Source organism: Rhincodon typus, chromosome 25, assembly GCF_021869965.1.
Source record: "Rhincodon typus isolate 14 chromosome 25, sRhiTyp1.1, whole genome shotgun sequence".
Classification (NCBI taxonomy): domain Eukaryota; kingdom Metazoa; phylum Chordata; class Chondrichthyes; order Orectolobiformes; family Rhincodontidae; genus Rhincodon; species Rhincodon typus.
The window spans coordinates 20,242,013-20,265,518 of NC_063356.1; the positions used below are offsets into that span (position 1 = coordinate 20,242,013).

Below are 23,506 nucleotides of genomic sequence, written 5' to 3' on the forward strand. Positions count from 1 at the left end.
TTCTTCTTCCTCCTCCTCCTTTTTCTTCTTCCTCCTCCTCCTTTTTCCTCTTCCTCCTCCTCCTTTTTCCTCTTCCTCTTCTACTGTCTCCGCCTCCTCTTAGAGGGACATGTGGTTACTCCAGCATTGGCAGCATTTCTGTAACTCGCATGTTACCTCACAGGAAATTGGACCACAAAGGTAGAACCCATTCCTACATGGTTGCCTCTGGTGTCACTCGAACATTTTACCTTGGACCACACTTTGTTGACATCTACATGCTGAAATTATTGATGACATCATCTGAAAATACATAATTTCCACATGTCTTCTGCTGATACCCCGTATTTGATCACATTTGTTCCTTTTCTCAACAATATGCTGAAGCTGAACCAGGCTGTTTGCAACCTCAAGGTCATACTTGTCATTGAGATAAGCTGTAAACTACATATCTAGACAATCACTAAAAGCACCTATTTCCAATTCTATAACTTTGTCCATTTCTACTCCTGCCTCAGCTTTTATGCCGAAACCTTCATTGATGCCTTTGTTATATCGAGAATTGACTATTCTTATGAAATTTAGCCAGACTTTCCCCATATGATACCCCATGTAAAGTTGAGTGGCAAACTGTGCTGATCATACCCTAACTCTCTCCAAATTCATCTATTACCCTTGCGCTCACTGCCGTGTATTAGTTCCTGGTTAAATAACGCCTTAATTTTAATATAAACCAAAATAACTGCGGAAGCTGTAAATCCGACACAAAAATAAATTGGTGGAAAAGATCATAGACTCCCTACAGTGTGGAAACAGGCCCTTCGCCCCAACAAGTCCACACTGACCCATCCTCCTATAACCCGCCCGTCCCTGAACACAATGGGCAAGTTTAGCATGGCCAATCCACCTATCTTGCACATCTTTGGACTGTGGCAGGAAACTGGAGCATTTGGAGAAAACCCACGCAGACACGGGGAGAATGTGCAAACTTCACACAGACAGTCACCCGAGGTTGGAATTGAACCTGGGTCCCTGGAGCTGTGAGGCAGCAGTGCTGCCCTTTAGCTGTGACTTTTGAACGTGCTGATTTTAATTAGTCAGTTATTAGTTGTTGTGCCTTCAGTTGCCTTGGCCATAATCTCTTTAATTCCCTGTCTATCATTCTTACCTTTTATTTCATGAGCCTCCTTCAAACCTTTTTTTTATAGTTTGTTATAAAGCCTTTGTACATTATATTAGGGTACTTTATTAAGCCAAAGATACTGATAAATGCATGTTGTTATATTTTATGGTGTACCATTTTGGTAGAAGGATATCTGTTTGTTCTTAAGTTCTATCTGATCCCATGACAATATTTACTCAGATGCATGTGTTGCTTTGATGCTTTGTATAGAAATGCTAAATAATTTCAGGTTATAATTCCAAAATAAAGGATTTGTGCTTTCAGTCTGTTAACAAGTTCATAAATAGTGATTAAATGACATTTTCATTCACAATCCATCTTCCTACACCTTTCTGGTCTGTTGGGTTTGTGTTTTAATGCTTAACACTGTTCTAAGACCTGCAGCTTTGTGTATATGGAAGAGTATAAACTTTACATACTTTACAAGCTTGTTAGTTATGTTTCAATATCTGTAAAAGTTTGTTCAAATCTTGTTTAAGGTCTGTCACAGAGGACAAATTAACATGAGTAGCATTAAGTGCAGTTTAACCCAGGAGTCATTGCAGCAAGCAAAGGCATGACTCACCAATGGCAACTCCAATAATCTGTGTGAATATTTTTAACAAAATTAAACTTGTTCAGGTCTGCATTGTTTAATTTGTTGCTTTATAAGAGGTGAACTGCTGATAGAAACTGGTACTGTTGAAATTTTTTCAAGTTCAGGTTGCAAAGGATTATGCTCAAGCTGGCCAACATTTCTCCAATGAATCATTGGAGAAAAAAACATGGTTGAACTTTCAGTGAGGCAGCTTGTAGAATATAAAGGGAGCTTGGTGGGGATATAGATATTTATTCAGCCATTTTCCTTTAGTAAGATATGACAAAACTTTTACTTGTATGTAGACTTCTGAACATACAAAATCGGAGCAGAATTAGACTATTTTGACTCCTCGGGCCTTGTGGCTGATCTGTTTGTGTTTGGAATTCACATTCCCATATACCCGCAATAACCTTAAATTCATGCTAGGCAAGGAAATCAATCTACTTATGCTGTTAAAGCATTATGAATCCCTGTCTTCTGAGACAGTGGCACACAGTCGCACAATCCTCGGTGGGGAAAAAAATTCTCCTTGTCCCTGTCTTACAAGGTTGATCCTTGATTCTAACACAGTGCCCTAATTCTGGACTGACTCAGAAGTGAAAATATATACTTTGCATCTCCATTTTGTCAAAACCATTTAGGATCTTATACCACTTGAAAATGGGTAGAATGTAGCTTAGAGTACAGGACTAGTATTTGTGGCGAGACCTGTGGTTTTTGTTTGGTGCCATGAAGTAGCCATTTTAAAAAACCCACCGGTCACAATTTATGGATTTGATACTGATAATATTGAAGCAGTGCAGATTCTTCCTAAATGTGTTTGTCAGATAATAAATTATTTTGAACTGCCTTGACTCATTTAATCAAAAATGGCAACTATTTTGCACACACGGCAACACTCCACTAACATAAGTTGAATGATCAGCTGGCATACTGGGTTTGTCAGTCTGGTCATTGGGAAAACATTAGTAGAAACTGAGGGGTGTTTTGAATAATGCCAATATTCCAGTCAAGAGTTAAATCCAATAAGGATCTCAGACTCATAGTATGTAACTCAGACTCAGAAACGTCTAAGCCAGAGCAAGACTACAATGTTTCTTAGCCATGATGACTTTTGTTCATGCTTAGAAAGTTATAGCAAATTAAAATACGTAATTTACATTCGAAACCTGACTTTGCATAAATGAAATACAATTGCTTTAAAAAAAATTCCATCAGTAATCTGACTAGAGCTGGAAAAGAGAACAAAGCATACGGATCATGTTTCTAATGCATTTTCAGCACAGTGAAAGTTAAAACACATGTTGTCATCGTTTGTTGAAGATTTCTATACACATATTGAGTAGCATAGTAAATTATCAAATAGTTGGAAGCAGAATGTATGCCATGCAAATAATTTGGCCAGTCCTGGTAAGTGAATGTGATTCGGATCTAAACCGGTGTAATGCTGAATGCTGTTACCAGGACTGTCATTGGGAAAGAATATCAAGCATTCACTATTGTATGGGCTTTGCAAAAGAAATTTATGAGAACTTTGCTCAGATTCCTGGCAATGAGGAAACCCTGAAGAGATTTATTTGAGGCGTTGATAATTATTAGGGTCTTGGGTATAATGAAAAAATCCTATTTCTGTTCTCAGAGAGCTCAATAACCAGGGGATATAGGTTTAAAGCAATTGGCAGAAGTATTAGACAGAGTTGAGAAAAAAATCTCATTACAAATTTTTTGTTAGAAAACCTGGATTGGTAAGAGTAAGTCATTCAAGCCCAATTCACCGTCCAACGAGATTGTAGCTGATCTAGATCAATACCATTTTCCTGCATTATCCCTATATGCCTGATGTTTTTCATGCATAACAAATTATCAATCTCTGTTTTGAACATACTCAGTGATTGCCTCCACAGCTCTCTGGGCAAAGAATTCTCAAGATTTCACCCACTTTTGAGTGAAGTAATTAAACCCCATTTCATTCCTGAATTGCCTGCCTCTACTCTGAGACCTTAACCAGAGGAAACATTCTTCCTACATCTACCCTGTAAGAATTTTCTATGTTTGGATGAAATCACCTCTCGTTCTTCTGAATGCCAGCCAAGTATAGGCCCAGTCTATTTCACTTCTGTTCACCAGAAAATTCCTCCTTCCCAGGGATTAGAACCCATTGGATTCCCTCTATGTCAAGTATGTACTTTTAAGGACATGTAAGGTAAGGAGACAAAAACTGCACACAGTGTGATCTCACCAAAGTTCTACATAATTGCAGTGAGAAATCTTCATTTTTATATTCAAATCCTCTTGTAATAAAGGCTAACATACAGTTTGCCTCCTTAATGGCCTGCTGGATCTGCATGTTAACTTTCAGTGACTCACAAGTAAGGACCCATGTATCTTTGAAATTCAACACTCAGCCTTTTACCATGTAAGAAATTCTTTGCCTAAATTGGGTAACTACACATTTTTCCACATTGCTCAGTCTGACAATTTTTTCTCACTTACTCAGCCTTTTCAAATCTCTTGGCAGTGTCTTTGCATCCTCCTCTCAATTCTCATTCTCACTGGTTTTGTCACCTGTTAACTAGGGAATATTACATTTAATCACCACATCCAAATCATTGATAGAGGTTGTAAACAGCTGAAAACCAAGCATTGATCTTTGCGGTGCCCCACCAGTCACAAGTTGCCAACCTGAGAATAATCCATTTATTTATACTCTTTGATTTCAGTCCTTTAACCAGCTGTCAATCCATGTCAGTATATTCTGCAAATTCAAAGTGCTGTATTTTGTTTACCATCCTCTTGTCTGGGATCTTATCGAAAGCTTTCTGAAAATCTAAATATACCGCATTCACTGGCTCCTCTTTACATACTCTGAGCTAACAAGCTCAAAACAGTTGTGATTTTCTTTAATAGCCCATGTTGACCTCCAAACCTACCATTATTTTCCTAAATTCCTTGTTACATCCCTTATTATGGAATCTAGCATTTTTGCTGCAACTGATATGAAGCTAATGGATCTGTAGTTCCCTATTTTCTCTCTCCATAGTGGGGTTATATTTTGTCACCTTCAGATCTCCAGGGACCATTATAAAGGGTACAGAATTTTGAAAGGTGATCACCAATGTATCTACTGTCCCTGCAGCCACCTATTTTTAATACTTGAGGATAGGATATAGTTGCAGTTACAGAGACATGGCTGCACTGATCACCAGGGATTGAAAGTGACCTTCCAGGGGTACTGATTATTTAGGAAAGACAGACAAAAAGGGAAAGGAGATGGAATAGTATGTTTAATAAAGGAGGAAATGGATGTAATAGTGACGAAGGATGTTAGCTGAGAAGATGATGATATGAATCTGTATATGTGGAGATAAGAAACACCAACTGGCAGAAAACATTGCTGGGACTCTGTCGGCCCCCAAACAGTAGTCGACATACAAGGAAAGTCATTAAACAAGAAATCGGAGATACATGCAATAAGGGTATAACTGTAATAATGGGCAATGTTAATTTACATGTAAATGGACAAACCAAACTAACAGTGGGTGTTGTGGAGGAGAATTTTCTGGAGTGTGATTTTAAATCAATACAGTGAGGAACCAAGCAAAAAACAGGTTATTCTAGACTGGGTACTGTGCAATGAGAGACAATTAATTAACAATCTTGTTTTGCAGAGTCCATTGGGGGAACAGCAACTACAAAACTGGAATTATTTAAGATGGAGAGAGAGCTAATTGGATCTGAAACTAGTATCCTGAATCTAAACAAAGGAACTAAGAGTATGTGGCATAAATTGGCACGGATGGATTGGGAAACCTTATTAGAGGTTGATGATGAGAAGGTTTAAAGAACGTGTATGTGAATCACAACAATTATTCATTCCTGTCCGGTGCAAAAAAAAGGAAATGTGGCTGAACCTTAGATTACAAAAGAAATTAAGGGTGCTATTTGATCCAAAGAGGAGACATTATGAAATTGCCAGAAAAAGCAGCAAGCCTGAGAACTGGGTGCATTTTAGAATTCAGCAAACAAGGGCAAAGAGTTTGATCATGAGGGAGGTAAATAGAATCACCATGATCATGGCAGATGATGCAAATTCAGTATCCCACTCCCACTTTCTGTCCCTGCCTTGATATCTTTAGCCACAAGGGCCAAGTCCAGATCCCTCTTGAATATATCTAATGCTCCAACAGCTTCCAGGGGGCGAGAATTCCACAGGTTCACAACACGGAGTGAATAAATTCATCCTTGTCTGAATGGCTTACCCCTTATTCTTAGACTGTGACCCCTAGCTGTGGACTTGCCCAAATTCGGAACATTCTTTCCACTTGTAGCCTGTCCAGTCCCATCAGAAATTTATACATTTTTGAGATGTCCCCTCATTCTTCTAAATTCCAGTGAGTACAAGCCCAGTCAATCAACCGACCATAAAACTTCTATGAGTACGTGAAGAGGAAGAGGATTAACACAGATAAATGTATGTCTCTTGCATCAGAAGCTGGAAATTATAATAGAGTTCAAAGAAATGGCAGAAGAATCAAACACATACTTTGTGCCCTCTTTAGTGAACCACATAATATCCCAGAAATCCTAGGGAGCCAAGATCAAAACAGTGGGCAAAGTTGAAGGAAATCACAATTAGTAAGAAAATAGTGCTGGAAAAATGAATGGAGTTAAAGGCTGACATGTCAGGCGGTCCCAATCATGTAAATCCCAGAGTATTAAAAGTAGTGGCCCTGGAAACATTGGATGTGTTGGTGGTGTGGAGACTTTGAAGCAGTCTCTATAGATTGGACAGGGGCAAATGTAACCTCGCTATTTAAAAAAGGAGGGAGAGAAGAAGAGCAGAGAATTACATTACCGGTTGACCTACCGTCCAGAAATGGGCAAAATGCTAGAGCCTATCATATAAATCATGTTATCAGAATATTTGGACAGCATGAACAAGATTGGACAAATCCAACATGAGTTTATGAAAGGCAAACCATGCTTAAAAATCTACTGGAGTTTCTGAGAATGTAAATAGTAGAATAGATGAGGGAGAACCACTATGTATGGTGTATTTGGATTTCAGAAAGCTTTTGATAAGGTCCCTTATAAGAGGCTTGTGGGCAAAGTTAAAGCACATGGGATAGGGGTACAATATTGACATGAATGGAGAATTAGTTGACACAGGAAAGAGTGGAGATAAATGGATCTTTTTCTAAGTGGCAAAGATCAGGCCTTGGGCCAGCTGTTCACTATATATATGTATGTGTGTGTGTGTGTGTGTGACAAAACTGGGCAGGGTTATGAGGAGAATGCAAAGAGACTTGAGGATGATTTAGACAAGTTGAGTGAATGGATATGCACATGGCAGCTGCAGTAAATGTGGCCAAGTCACTGAATATATTCAAGAAAATCACGGATCCATTTTTAGATTTTAAAGGCATTGAGGAGTATGGGGAGAAAGGATCAACCGTGATCGACTATGATCAGGCTCAAAGGGCTGAATGGCCTACTTTTGCTCCTTGTTACTATGTTTCTCTGGGATGTAGATCATCAAGCCTAATGGATTTATCTATTTAAGTCCCATTAATCTTTCTAATAATACTCGTACTGCTTCTCATACTGCCAATTTCTTATTCCCATGATAAACTAAAACTCCATCTCAGAATCCAGAATGTACAAACTCTCATGGGTAAGGAGCAAGACAAGTGTCCAGAATGAAGAATTGCCCTGTTGCTCATGAACTCAAGCACTTCAACATTGGAAATCAAGAAACTGATAAAGAAAGGGAAAAGTGAATATGAATGCATGCAAGAAATGTAAAGGTGAACTGGAAAATTTTCTTCAGGTACGTGAAAAGGAAAAGATTAGCTAGGTCAAATGTAGGCCCATTACAGATGAAGATAGACAAACTTATACTGGAGGATAAGGTAAATTTAAACAAAGAATTTATGTCTATCTTCAAGAAGGAAGATACCGAGTATCTCCCAGTAATACATGGCACCCAGGTCATCTAGGAAACTTGAAGAATTGACAGAAATTAATATTAATAAAGAGGGAGTACTTTAAAAAATTAACTTTGATTGTAAGTTTGTAAATCTCCTGGACCAGATGAGCTACATCTCAGTTTTGAAGAAAGTGGGTATAGAGATAATGAATACACTTGTGGCTATCTTTCAAAAATCTGTAAATTCAGGAAAGGTTTCTGCAGACTGGAAAATATTAATGTAACCCCACTACTTAAGAAGGGAAGGTGAAGAAAAATGAAGAACTTACAGGCCTGTTCATTTGAGGTCAGAAGTAGGGAGAATGTTAGAATTTATTATAAAGGATTTGATAACTGGATAGTTGGAAAATATTAATAAAATTGAGCAGAGTCAGCATGGTTTTATGAAAGGAAAACCATGTTTGACTAATCTGATGGACTTTTTTGATTCTGACAGTCCCAGAAAAATTCTCTGTTGGCCTTCATTAAAAGTGAAAAGTAAGAAGCCAGCGAGTCTGTTATCAGGAAAATTAGGGGAGAGTGAAAAACAGTATATCTAACTTTTATCTTGAAAAGAAACCCTGAGAGGCACAGGACCTGGATACAACAGGAGACTCCAGCAGTCTATTTAAATAATTAGTCAGATCGTGGTTGACTTGTGTTTCAACTTGATTTTCGCACCTTTGCTACATATCTCTCAATATTCTTGTGGTGTCATGATAGGATCACTGAAGGAGTCTGAGTTGTTATGGCAACATACACATACATATATGTTGCAGTCTGGAATTATGGATAGTGGTGATAGAAACTCCAATGTTCTTTTAATCACACGGCTCACCAGGAATCTCTCCCAATCTTACAGTCTGCCACTGGCAGTGTTGGAAGAATTTGTCGATTGATACTCAGTCTTTTTAGTCACATTGTGAACGTACCTTCCCTGACCATTTGAGTTTTGTGGCAGGACTGGAATCTAGATATTCTTGCTTACACCTTTCACAACCTCAGAATGTTACGAAGAGCTTGACAGCCACAAGTATTTTTGGAGTGCAGTCATTGTAGAAAATACAGCTGCTAATTTTCACACAACACTCCCACAAGCAACAATTTGGGAATGACCAGACAATCTGTCATTGTGTTGCTGACTAAGGGATAAGTATTTACCAGGACACCCGGGTAAGTGTCCTGCACTTTTTGGAACTAGTGAGGACAGTTGTATCGATCTGAGAAGGCCTGCCCCATAGAGACAAAAACAGGAGTTGCTGGGAAAGCTCAGAAGGTTTGGCAGCATCTGTGAAGAGAAATCAGAGTTAACATTTCTGATCCAGTGACTCTTCAGAACTGAGGAAGGGTCACTGGACCCAAAACGTTAACTCTGATTTGTCTCCACGGGTGCTGCCAGACCTGCTGAGCTTTCCCGCAACTTCTGTTTTTGTTTGATTTGCAGCATCCACAGTTCTTTTGGTTTTTATAGGCCCCTTAGGCCTGCTCTGCCATTCAATGAGATTATAGCTGATCCGATTGCTCCATATTCCTGTCATAACCTGTCTGATGCAACATGATGCCAACAGCGTGAGTTCAATTCCTGCATCAGCAGAGGTTACCATGAAGGACTTACCTTCTCAACTTCTTTCTCTCACCTGAGACCTGGTGACCCTCCGGTTAGACAACCACCAACCGTGTCTCTTTAATGAGAGAACAGCCCTATGCTCTGGTCAGAGTTTTTTTTTTGCCTTTAACATATTCAAAGACTCTGCTTCCACTTTTCAGGAAGAGCATTCGATAGATCTTTCAGCACTTTGAGAGAAAAAAAATTATTTTCAACTATGTGTTAGTTGACTGGCTCCTTATGTTTAATTAGTAACTACTAGTTCTAATATCTCCCACAAAAGGAAACATTCTTTCCACACTGTCAAGATCCTTCAGGATCTTGTATGTTTTCAATCAAGTCACCTCTTGCTCTTCCAGACTTTTTTTTTAATCAACCTGGTCCGAAATGTTATGACACACCTCTGGCATAGGTGGAACTTGAACCCAGCCCTCCTGGCTCAGAGGTAGGGAAGCTACCACTGTGCCATAGGAGCCCTAATCTCTTACTCTTCTAGATATCTCATCCTGTTAGAATGTTAAAAGCTTCTATGAGATTTTCGCCCCTGACCCCCATTCTTCCAAATTCCAGCAGTTTTGGCCCTAACCAAACCTTCTCCCTTTATACGTCAGTCCTGCCATGAAAGGAGTCAATTCATAAAGCTTTGTTGCATTCCCATGACCAGAACATCCATCCTCCAATAAGGAAACCAAAACTATGCACAGTACTCCAGGTGCAGTCTCACCAAGACTCTGTACAATTGCAGCAAGATATCTGTTGTGGGTGAATTGCACAAGCGACCTTTAATTTGGCTACTTGAGGAATTGCATAATCAAATACTGAAACAATTATTTAAACGTTATTTTGCAACCAAAGTAAGGCCTCTGAAGTAAGCAAGTTAAGCCTCATAACCCAATTTAGCTATTACCCCATTAATGGTGGAATTTAGTCACTATTCCAACTAACAGCAATCTACCGTTCGATTCTTGAGCAGTGTTGTTTTCCGGAGTCCTGCTGAAGAATCCCGAAGTTGAATTTTGATGGGCTTTTCTGTCTTGTTAACAAGTGGGGACATTATGGTGTGACATTAATTCTGACACCAAGTCTGCAGCTTGCTTTCTTATCAGGAGTATTCATGACGTAGCTTCTCTGTTCCTTGTTACATTTGGTGTAGGTTGTCTGTTGAAAACACAGCCTGTCCTGCCACTAGTTTCTTAAATTATTCTGCAGTGCAATCATTTTTCCTTGTGGCATAAGGCAGCTGGTTGTCACATAGTTGTTGAAACAGTTTGTTTATGTGGTTTCAATGACTCCTTTTCCCAGGGATGGCTAATTGGTGTATTGCTTTTAATTCCTTGTCCCTTCACTGAGGGAAACATTTATTCCAGAAAGAGTTATTGCTGATTTTTATTTTCAATCCACAAACAGTTAATTCTGATGTTTACATTGTCACACATGTACTTGAATCCTTTCTCTACGAAAGCCAAAATGTCATTTTCCTTTTTCACTTCCTGCAGGACCTGCATACATACTTTCAGCAACTGGTGTTCAATGATACCCAGGTCAAGTTGCACTTTCCCTTTCCAATCTGTCATCATTCAGATAATAATCTTCCTTTCTGGTTTTTGCTACCAAAATGGATAACCTCATATTTATCTATATTGTACTTCATCTGCCATGCACTGACTTAGCTTGTCCAAACCACACTGAAGCGCTTCTGCATCCTCCTCACAGTTCATCCTTCTACCCAGCTTTGTGTCATCTGCAAACATGGAGATGTTATGTTTTGTTCACTCATCTAATTTGTTAATGTATATTGTGAATGGGTCACAGGTTTGTTTCTTTTCTATCATTTTTTCAGAGTAATACTCTAAAGCCTTTTTGAATATGTACCACACAAAAGAACAATAAACAAAACTGGAATATGTGGGGTTGGGGTATATACTGGTATTGATAATTTATTGATAAAGAAATCTAGAAATTAATGGGACATTCTCAGAATGGAAGTATGTACCACAAGGATCTGCATTCTAGCTATTCACAATACTTTTCAATAATTTGGATATTGGGGACCAAATGTACTTTTCCAATTTACTGATAACACAAAGCTAGGTAATATTCATACAGCACAGAAACAGACCCTTTGGTGCAACTTGTATGTGCCGACGAGACATCCCAATCTGACCTATTTGCCAGCATTTGGCCCATATTCCTCTAAATCCTTCCAATTCATCTACCCGTCCAGGTGCCTTTTTAAATGTTGCAATTGTATCCGCTTCCACCACTTCCTCTGGCAGCTCATTTCATGGGCACACCACCCTTGAAATGAAAAATTTACCCCTCAGCACCTTGTTAAATATTTCCGCTCTCTCACCTTAAACCTGTGCTGTCTAGTTTTGAAACCCACTACCCTGAGGAAAAGGCTATTCACCCTATCTATGCTCCTCATGATTTTATAAACTTCTTATAAGGTCACCCCTCAGCCTCTGATGCTCTAGGGAAATAGCCCTAGCCTATTCATCCTCTCCCTTTAGCTCAAACCCTCCAATCCTGGCAACATCCTTGTAAATCTTTTTCAAACCCTTTCCAGTTCTCTACATCCTTCCTAAAGCAGGGAGATCAGAATTGAACGCAGTATTCCAAATGCCCTGTAAAGTGCAATGTGATGGCCCAACTCCAATACCCAATGTTCTGAGCAGTGAAAGCAAGCATGCCAGAAGTTGTCTTCGTCCTCTCTACCTGCGACTCCACTTTCAAGGAACTATGAACTTGCTGTCCAAGGTCTCTTTGTTCAGCAACACTCCACTCCCTACCATTAACTATCTAAATCCTGCCCTGGTTTGCCTTACCAAGATGCAATACCTCACATTTATCTAAACTAAACTCCATCTGCCACTCCTTGGTCCATTGGCCCATCTGTTCAAGATCCTACTGTATGCTGAGATAACCTCCTTCAGTGTCCACTATACCACCAATTTTGGTCTCGTCTGCAAACTTACTAAATATGGAAATGTAATTTTTTGAGGAGTATGCAAGGAGGCTTCAAGGAGATTTGGCCAGGCTATAGGAATGGGAAAATGAAATAAAATGTGAATAGCTATGAAGTTATCCACTTTGGTTTTAAAAAAAAGTCATTCACTAAATTAATCTCTAGCACAACAGAATTGTTTCATACTGTTCACTTTTGCTTCACTGTCATGAGCTTACTTGCTGCGTCTGTGCACCCTCAAATATACGTTCTGAGATTTTCTAAACACCAAGTGAGCCCTTTGTTTTTTTAAAATCTCCTGAATTGCTTTTAAAAACCATGATATGGGATATGTTGATGTCCCAAAGGACTGGTGTGTCCTTGTTTGTGAGTCACAAAAAGAGAGCATGCAGGTGAACCGTCATTAAGAAAGGCAACTAGTATGTTGGCATTCATCACAAGGAGATTTGAGTATAGGATAATGATGTTTTTCTACAATTGTGTAGTGGCTTGGTGAGACCTCACCTGGAGTATTGTTCAGTTTTGGTTTCCTTAACTAAAGAACGTTGTACTTGCCTCAGAGGAAGTGAAATGGAGATCCACCAGACTAACCCCTAGGATGGTTGTATTTTCTTATGAGGAGATATTCAGAAAACTGGTCCTGTATTCTGGAGACTTTTGAAGTATAAGAGGTGCTGTCATTGAAATGTGAAAAATTTGTTCAGAGTGTGACAAGGTGGATGTAGCTAGGACATATTTACTGCCAGGTGAGTCTACAACCAGCGAACATAGTCTCAGAATTAGGTAGGCCATTTAAGACTGAGATGAGGAACAATTTCTTCATTTAGATGGTGGTAAATCTTTTGTATTCTCTGCCCCAGATGGCCAAGGAAGTTCAAACATAAGACATGTTCAAGACAGAAATGGATAGGTATCAAGGGCAAGTGGCGTGAAGAGATGATCAATCATGATCTGATTGGCACAGAAGGCTCCGAATAGTCTACTCGGTTCCTGTGCTCCTAATGTAAACTATAAACAGCTTCTTAGACTAATTGTTAGTTTCATTTCATACCATTATGATTAAATATGTTTGAAAGGAAAGTTTAGATGGAGGATATTTAACAAGTTATTGTGATGTCTGGATCATTTGCACCTCCTCCTTGAGCATTTATCCTACTGACGAGCACAAAATATTGATAAATTATTTTTTGTAAAGTTAAAAACTCTACATAAACATTGTATGAAGTGCAGTCACAATATGATGTGAAGATTGTTTGAACTTCTGTACTGTTGTTATCCAGTCTGTCAGCTTTAGTTGTGATGTGTTTGATCAGCTCTCAGTCTGTTTGTCAAGTTGATTTTTTTTTTGATACTTTATATTTGTGAAGAAAATTTTGCTTTTAATAAGGCAGTTCCTGCAAGCTATCACTTTATTGGAAGAGACTACAACAGAACCTGGACAGTGATTCATAATAAAATGGAGAAGTCCATGTTTCTGATCATTTCAGCCAGAGAAGATTATGCTTTTTCTTGATTGGTTAAAAGGTTTGACTTTCCCATTGCACATCTTTAGCTAACTTCACTGCTGTGCAGGTATTGGTGCTTAGTTAGGCGGAATGGAAAGTCAGATTTCTCCAAATAAAGTTCAAACAAATTATTTCTGACTATTATTTTTTGTTGTTGAAATTGTAGCTGTACTTTGTTTACATAATGATTTTTCCATTTATGTTTTCAGCTGAATTTTGAGCAAATAAAGTATACAACATGCTTTCATTAATTCTTTAATGTTTTAAACAAAGTGAGTGGTGATGTTTATAGGTATATTTTACTTATTTTTCTGGACAGTAGGTTTGCGTTTTTATTAACTCATTGGTATGGGTGTCGGTGGCTGGGCTAGCATTTATTGCTCTTGAGAAGGTGGTGATGAGCTGCCGCCTTGAACCGCTACAATTCAACTGTACGGAGAACCATGATGTCGTCATGGAGGGAATTTCAGGATTTTGGTCCAGCAGCAATGAAGGAATGGTGATTTATTTCTAAGTTAGAATGGTGAGTGTCTTGAAGGGAATTTGCATGTGGTAGTGCTGCCCATGTCCTTCTAATTGGTTGTGGCTGTAGATTCATATAGATCCTGTCCATATTGACTCCAGAATGAGTTTGGAGAGTGATGAGACACATGTATATTATTTCTGTGAATAATTCTCCAAATTTACTTGTAACATTGCTGACCAAGTGATAGAAATGTGGGCACTGTTACCCTGACTAAATCATCAACAATTTATACCAATTCAATTGGAGCAAGTTAATTGAGTCTTGGCTGATCTAGAGTTTGTAACTTGAGCTGGACAAACCTAGGGACATATTGACAAAAAGCTGGTGGCACGGCACGAGGATGAATTACTTTAGTGCCCCATACCATTTATAGAACTCGGAAGTGTGTAACACACAACATGAATCTGTATACAGTATAACAACTGTTTCACATAGTTATCATTGTGATGGGCTTCCTGCTGCTGTGTAAGCTCAAATATTACTCATGTTTAGAAAATCTCAGATCAGTAAACAAGTGAATCCTTTGCCTTTCAAAATCTTCAGGATTGCTTTTAAAAACCATAGCAGACTCTTTTTTTTTTTAAAAAAAACACCCTGGCATTCAGGAAGTGTTGGTAACTGTAACCTGATCTGAGTTAAATTTTTCTTGCTTTGTATGAATCACAGAAGTGTGGTTCATGGGTGCCTCAGATAAGTAGACACTGTTTATGTTGTATCTTTACTCCAGAGTTCTTCCTGTATTAAGGCTTTTCCTGAATTATGTATTTAATCTACTGTACCACACTGGAATGAAATTCAAGTATAGTTTCAAGCTGTGTCATGGCTGACCAATTCTAAATTATAGAGCAGTTTTAAAAAGTTGCTGATGTGCAGAGAAATTTTAAACACCATATGGCCAGAGATTTTCACCTTAGAGCACCTTGTGGATCAAAGTTGATTTCTGACCTTCGTTCCTTGAATATCATATTTGGAAGTTGGCATATTACCTCCTTGTTCTATCCCACATTTCCTGCTGCACAGATCCTTTGTTGATTTTACCACTGACATTTTTACTGACGAAATGATTGATTCTCAGGTATTTTGTTTGTGAAATTCTCTTTTCATGTACCATGTGCAATACCCAACGACAATAAGAATGATTGATACAACATAAGTAAAAATTATATCTTCCAACAAACATCTATTTATGCTCTTTACTTTTTAAATTACTCTTTAAAGTAGATTCACTTTACCACTTCATCCCATTTCAACCTGCATTTAAAATAAATTTGTCATAAGTTATCAAGTTGTCCTTAAGGAACCTTTTACATCAGGAGTGATTTCAAATTGCTGCTCATTTAATGAACCTTTTGATTTTTGTTTGTCTAATTAGTAATGTATGAGAAAAATAAGTGGAATTTTTGCCAACCATTTATTTGCTGTATATAGAATCATGTGGTGCAGCATAAAAGGAGGCCATTCAGTGCTTCGTGAAAGCAATCTAATTAGTGTCTCTTTAAACACAGATGGAATCTGCTAAATTGATTTCAATGTGCATGTTGTATCTCAGCTACTATAGCAAACCCCAGGGTAGCCACTTGAGCATAGGGGCTTTCATTTGACCACATGACTCATGACTGATTGATCCACAAAAATGCACATAGAAGGCAAATGATAAGAGCTGTGCTTTTTAAAAATAGGATGTGGTCATGGCGGCTAGACTAGCATTTCTTGCCCGTTGTACCCTTAGAAAATTTTAGTGACCTGCCTTCTTGAAGTACTTCATTTCATGGCGTATTGATTTGACCCAAAGAGCTGCTAGGAAGTTCCAGGATTTTGACTCCGTGACACTGAAGGAATGGCACTATGGTTGCAGGTTAGGATGGCATGTGTTTTTGAAGGGAATTTGCTTATGGTGGTGTTCCCATGCATCTGCTGCCTTTGACCTTCTAAGGCATAGATGTCACAGGTTTGGAAGAGGCTGTTGAAGGAGCCTTGGTGAGTTGTTGCAATGTGGCTTGTAGATTGTACTGAGAGATGCTAACATGCATCAATGGTGGAGGTGGCTGATGAACGAGGCGCTAATCAAGTGGGCTGTTTTGCCCTGGGTGTTGTTGAGTTTCTTATGTTGTAGCTTCACTCATTCGGGCAAATGGAGTGTATTCCTTCACACTCCAATTTATGCCTTCTATATTGTAGGCTTTGGGGAGATGGGAGGTGAGTTACTTGCCTTAGAATTCCTAGCTCTGGCCAGTCTTTGTAGTTAACTGTATTTTCTTTGGCTGGTTCAGTTCAATTTCTGGTAACTGGTAATTCCTGGGACGTTGACAGTGTGGGCTTCAGTGATCATTAAACCACTGAAGAAGGATGATCATTGCACAGCATTGGTGAGACACAAATGTTACTTTCCATTCATCAGGAAAAGTCTGATGTTCTGCTGTAATAAGTAGGAACAGCATTAGGTCTTCAAGCCTACTCCCTCATGCAGTAAGATCTTGTAGCCTCAATCTCACTTGTCTCCACCTTGTAATTCTTGACTCCCATGGCTATCAAAAATCTGACTAATCCAATGAATGATTAGTGAAGAAAATTCCATTGGAGGTTAAAGATCCTCTGAGAACAGAAAAAGAGTCGTAATTCTTAAACTGTGTCACTTGGTTGAAGGCTGGGAGATGAAGCATTATTCTAGCACGCACCTTATCAAGTCTTTTCAGGATCTTTTATGTTTCAATAAGAGCACCTCATTCTTTTCAATTGTTGTGGGTGCAGACTCATCCTTTTCTTAAGATAAACTTGTCATTCTAAGAATGAGTCAAGTAACATTCTTTGAACTGCTTTTAATGCCAAGTATATCCTTTTTTTTAAATAGAGGTTAAAACTGTATACACCACTGCAAATTGTGTCAACCAAGGTCCTGTGCAGTTGTGGTAAAACTTCACAACTTGCATATTCTGTTGCACTTGCAATAAATTCCATTCCATTTACCTTCCTGATAACTTATTGTACCTGCAAAAAATATGTCAGGACACTTAAATCCCTGAGCATCTGAGTCCTCCAGACTCTCTCCATTCAATTAAATACTATTTTCTATTCTTTCTACCAAAATAGATACGTTCACATTTTTCCATAGTGTAGTCCATCTGCCAAATTTTGGCCTACTCACTTAATCTATCTATAACCCTTTGCCGTCACACTTTATATCCCCTTGACAACTTATTTTCAGACATATCTTAATAAACTTGGTAAAGTTAGCTACCGTACATTCAGTTCCTGCATCTACCCCAATGATATATATTGTAAACAATTGAGGCCTCATCCCAAACAGATTTAGAACTCCAGTAGTTACAGCCTGTCAGCTCAATAAAGACTCCGTTATCACTCCTTGCAGCTTCTTGTTTGTTAGCCAAATCTTTATCTGTGCTTGTGTGTTACTCCCCATATGCTGTTATCCAGTGCTTTCAGCTGTTTCTTGGAGCGTACTGAATTGGTTGAAGACTGGCATCTTTGCTGGGTAAAAAAGGAGGCTGATTATCCACTTTGCACTTCGGGCTGAAGATGCTTGAAAATTCTTAAATTTTCTTTTGCACTAACTTGCTGATCTGCCCCATCATCGAGCATGGGGCATATTTATGTGTACTCTCTTTCTCCTGTTAATTATTTAATTGCCTACCACCATTCTGGTCATGTTGTGTCTTCCTGTTGTGGTCTGTCTTGGAGGTAATGGCGAATTGTGCTTTTTGGGTATCCATTTCTTTTGAAGACTCCATATAAGTGTTCCTGTTGCCTACCAGGGTGACGAAATGTTTTCAGCCAAACCCTTGGTTTCGCAAGCATGTCTACAACCTCAGAAAAAGTGATGGTCAATTTTTATGTGCCATTGGGTCCCACAATCCAATTATCTAATTTTGATATTGTCTGAGATACCAGATTCAGACTTGTATATTGAAAAGAAAACAAAAAAAATTTGTGTTTTAGATCCTGTGCTTAAGTTCTTTCAGTTCTTACATTTGTCACCTTGGATTAGTTCTATGCAGCATATCTTGCTTTTCAATATTTAGTCCTTTCTATACACAAATCTCTCATATGTATGAACAGCACTCAATTTCACTGTGCTCTGGACTTAATAAGTAGCTTTCTTAATTCCTTTCATTATTTGTAATTTGGGATTTCAGCACCACTGGCAAGGCTAGTTTTTATTTTCGATTCCCAATAACCCTGAAGTGCTGATGTGCTGACAGTATTAATTCACATTACAAAGTGTGTTCTATTCACAGAAGAGAGCTTTGAAACAATGTGTATGCCCCATGCATTTATAGTATGTCTTGAACAGTACTTTTTCTGAAAATATTTAGAGGTTTATTCAAGTATGTCAATATATTTTCTTAACAATTGGGTTAGCTTAACCTGTGTTCCTTCATCTGTTCAGTAGGAGAGCCTCATCTAGTTAGACCACTTTGTGGCCTTCCTCTACCACGCTACACTGGGCTGGCCCTATAAGTCCGTAAACTAAAGGAGAATGGTGGCAGAAAACCTGCCCCATGGTGAGGTGCAGGCCATGTTTAGCTGCATGTACAACACGCTATGTAGGAAACTGATTTCATTTAGCTGCTTTGTGTAACTTTCTGGTGCAGTGGAAGTCTAAAACTTCCAGCATTTTTAACATTCTGCTTGAAGTTGCCTGAAGAAGGGTCCCGACTTGAAACATCAACTTTCGTGTTCCTCTGATGCTGCCTGGCCTGCTGTGTTCCTTCAGCTCCATACTTTGTTATCTCTGATTCCAGCATCTGTAGTTCTTGCTATACCATTCACTGCAGTTTTTTTAAGTATTAAATCTTGCCATGATGATTTCTTCTATCAAGTTGTTAAATGTAATAATTTCTTTCCTGCTTAGTAGGATAATAGGTCGGCACAACATCATGGGCTGAAGGGCGTGTACTGTGCTGTACTGTTCTATGTTCTATGACTGCCTGGAGAGTAACAATTAGTTACTCCAAAGCACATACAGACTGCATCAGGTAGCTTGGTGTTCATCTGGGGAGTGAATGGACATGGGTGACTTTGAAAGTGAAGTTAAAATCCCTGCTGGGTGAGGGATTTTTTTTAAAATGAAGTGCTATAGGTTTGGAGAACTAAAAATAAGAAATATTTAGAGCTCAGATTGAGCACCACCACCAGAGTGGCAGGGCATCATAACAGCAAGAAAAATTGAGGGCCAAAAAGGCAATTTCAATTGACGTTTCAAACATAGGGATTGTTGCAAAACCAGAATTAAAGTGACAAAGTGATAGATTAGGACCTGAAGCGGTCCTAGTCTAACAAAAGAAAAAGATTGGGAGATTTTATTGAAGGCACATGGGAAGTGGGAGATCCTTCATTAAAACCACAAGAGACAGGAAGCATTTATTTAAGCCATGAGCAGAAAAGAAACCTCTAAAAAAGTGTGGATGATCTTTGAGGCTGCATGTTGCAGGATTCATCCAGAAAATCCATTAAAGAAGTGGGATACATCTGTTCAAAGTACAAGTAGCAGGAATCATTTTAATAAAACTGATTTAAAGCAGTCATTGTTTACTAAAGCCAGCACTGTTTAGCAATGCAACAGCCAATTGGAATCATTCAAAGAAGCTACAGAAAAGCTAGGAATCAGCCACTTTAGCCACAAAAAGTCAGCAGCCTCCATTTTAGACGTAAGAAAGTGGGAATCCTCCATTTTGACTGCAAACCTTGGGGAAAACCCTTTAGCAGTATAGAGCTGCAGCACTGCTTTCAGTACAAAATCAGAGCATTTTGAGCAAGTAAAATGAGCAATAACAGAATCAGTATAAGACCATTGCACAGTCCTGGTGGCCCATCAGTCTACTCTGAATCATCTTTCACGTGATGGAAGGTTGACTGTTGCCTGAGCTAACTTCTTGAACTGCTGCAGTCCACATGCTGTAGGTTGACCTGCAGTGCCTTTAGGACGGGATTTCTAGGATTTTGACCTCGTGACCATGAAGGAATGGTGACTTATTTCCAAGTCAGAATGGTGAGTGGCTTGGAGGTGAACTTGTTGCTGATGGTGTTCCCATGTATCTGCTGCCCTTGTCCTTCTAGTTGGAAGTGGGATGGCTTTGGCAGGCACTGTCGAAGGATCTTTAGTGAAATCACTACTGAGTGTTGAAGGTGGAGAGCGACTCGGAGCAGTGACACTTACGTAGCACAGAAAGTGACTGACAATTGCAAGTGACCACTCTATCAGTCACACTTGAAGAAAATATGCTGAAGTCGGACACAGTGATAGAAAAGCAAGAAATCACGTAGCTACCCACAGGAGATGTTAATGAATGGAAAAGTCTATAATAGAAGAAAAAAGGGGAAGTATTTCTCAGAGAAATGAATGATCCACGCCTAGCTTCCTGGCAAGAGGATATTTATGCCAATGGTCATCTCAAATTTCAAATGCTGGCAAAAATATTGCATTTATTTTCAGCTCGTGAGACATGGTTGCAAAACTACTGATTATATCTGACAAAAATGCACATAGCTCAAGAGGTGAAGTGGTGATTTGATTTGATTTATTATCACATGTACTGAGATACAGTGAAAAGTATTGTAATGTGTGCTAACCAGACAAATCATTCCTTACATCAGTAGTTCAGGGTAATAGAACAGAAAGCAGAAATGGTGTTACAGCTATAGCGAAGGTGCAGAGAGAGATCAATTCTAATATATGAAAGTCCGTTCATAAGTCTGATAACAGTGGGGAAGAAGCTGTTCTTAAGTCTGTTGGTATGTGTTTTCAAACTTTTGTACCCACTGCCCAATGGGAGAGATTGGGAGAGGGTATAACCAGGGTTGGAGGGATCTCTAGCTGTATTCCCGAGGCAGCGGAAAGTGCAGACAGAGTCATTGGAAGGAAGGCTGGTTTTCGCAATGGACTGGGCAGCATTCACGACTCTGTATTTTCTTGCGGTCTTGGGCAGAGCAGTTGCCATACCAGCAGTGATGCAACCGGATAAGATGCTTTCTAAAGTGCATCTATGAAAATTGGTATGAGACATTGTGGATGTGGCGAATTTCCTTAGTCTTCTGAGGAAATAGAGGTGTTGGTGTGCTTTCTTGACTGTAGCATTGATGCAGATGGACTAAGATAGATTGTTGGTGATATTTACTCCTAGGAACTTGAAGTTCTTGACTGTCTCCAGCTCAGCACCATTAATACAGATAGGGGCATATCCTGCACTCTGCTTCCTGAACTCAATAACTAGATCCTTCATTTTGCTGACATTGAAGGAGAGATTGTTGGCTTTATACCATGTCACAAAGCTGTTTATCTCCTACTTGCATATTCTGTCTTGTTGTTGTCTGCGATCCGACCCACTGGTGGTGTCATCAGCAAATTTTTAAATGGAGTTAGAGCTGAATTTGGCAACACAGTGGTGAGTGTTTAAGGAATGCAGTAAGGGGCTGAGTATGCAGCCTTGCAGGGCACCAGTGTTGAGGATTGTTGTGGAGGAGGTGTTGTCCCCAGTCCTTGCTGATCACACATTGCGGGTCAGGAAGTAGAGGATTCAGTTGCAGAGAGGGGAGCTGAGTCCGAAGTCTTAGAGTTTGGAGATGATTTTTGTTGGAATTAGTGTTGAAGGCTTAGCTAAAGACAATCAAGTCTTACGTGGATGTCCTTGTTATTCACATGTTCCAGGGATGTGTACGGTCAGGGAGATGTGTTTGCTGTGGACCTATTGTGAAAGTAGGTGAATTGCAGTGGATCAAGGCAAACTGGGAGGTTGGAGTTGATGTGTGCCATTACTAACCTCTTGAAGCACTTTATAATGATGGAGGTCAGAGCCACTGGGCAGTAGTCATTAAGGCACATTGCCTGATTTTTCTTTAGCACCTGGATAATAGTGGTCTTCTTGAAGCAAGTGGGAACATCACATCGTAGGCAGGAGATTATGCAGATACTCTCGCTGGCTGATCCATACAGGATATGAGTGCATGGCTAGGGACTCCATCCGGGCCAGTCACTAAAGAGTAAAAATATGCCGTGATCAACTCTCCAACGTAGAGAATGCTGGATAGTAGAAAATTGTACTTTGCAATCAAGCATTCTTACTTCTGAGTTGGAATGTATGTCTTGCCCTTGATCTCCTTCACATGGCTGAAAGAGGTTGAAAAGCAAAAGAAATACAATTTTCTTAAGCAAGGTTACCCTATATTATTTAATGAGTTAGGAGAACCAGTATAAATGCAGCGTAACACTGAAGAAAAATGCTTGGAAAAAAAAGAAAAACCATTGTGTCTGTACATCCAGGAAGATTCTACATCCTTGAATGAAACGGGTTGAGAAACAACTTGCAGAGATGATCAGGATGGGCGTCATTTCTCCAGTTGCAATCCAGCTGAGTGGTGTTCAAGCATGGTTACTGTACCCGAACCAAATTATAACTACAGATTGATTCAGATTGGCAGTCTTAAACTATTTTTTTTTTTTGGAACAATTTCTTAGAGTAGGATGCTCTAGAGGCAATTAAAGAGCAAGTTATTCTTGTCCTGGTAATGTGCAATGAGGTAGAATTGATTAATGCTCCCTTTGTAATGGCTCCCTCTGATAGCATTGATTGGAACATGATTGAATTTCACTTTCACTTTTCAAAGAGAGAAGAATAGGCTGAAGACTAGCATATACAAGAGTATGAAGTCAGTGCTGCCCAAAGTGAACTGGGAAATTAGTTCAAGGGATAGGGAGAATCAGTGGCAGACATTTAGAGGTATTTCATAATGCTCAGCAAACACGTTCCAGTGAGAAAGAAAGGCCCGAGGCGATAAACGCACAATCTATGGCTAACAGGAATTTAAAGATACTATCAAATTGAAATAAAATGTGTGTGTCCATGAAGATTAGTGATAGGGACTGATCATTGGACAGAATAGAAAATAACAAAGAATGACTAAACCAACGTCAAGGACGGAGAAATTAGAGTTTGGGAAGGCTAGTTGGAAATTAGTCTTTAAAAAGAATTCTAGTTTTTTAACTTGCATATATTTGTCTGTCTGATATATCTCTAATGCACCTGTAAGCTCTGCAGCTGCTTCTTCCTAAAACCTTGGGATGTAGACCATTGGATCCAGGGGATTCATTTCCCTTGAGTTCCATTAGATTTCCTAGCACTTTTTCTACTTTGATCATAATATTTTATCAGGTATGCGTGAGATTGGTGAATTTGTGG

The 23,506-nt window shown here is 39.1% G+C and overlaps 1 protein-coding gene across 7 annotated transcripts in view; it reads left to right on the forward strand.

Annotated features, from left to right (window-relative positions):
• The window catches only part of LOC109928668 (ankyrin repeat and SAM domain-containing protein 1A-like), a 210,066-nt gene that overhangs the window by 104,720 nt on the left and 81,840 nt on the right, over positions 1 to 23,506 (forward strand). Inside the window, exon 1 of one of the 7 annotated variants that reach the window (XM_048612029.1) lies at positions 5,430 to 5,515. The exons of the other annotated variants lie outside the window; for them this stretch is intronic. The gene's annotated coding sequence lies outside the window, so the exon portion shown is untranslated. Of the gene's footprint in view, positions 1 to 5,429; positions 5,516 to 23,506 lie in introns of those variants that run through there. 7 annotated transcript variants of the gene reach the window in all.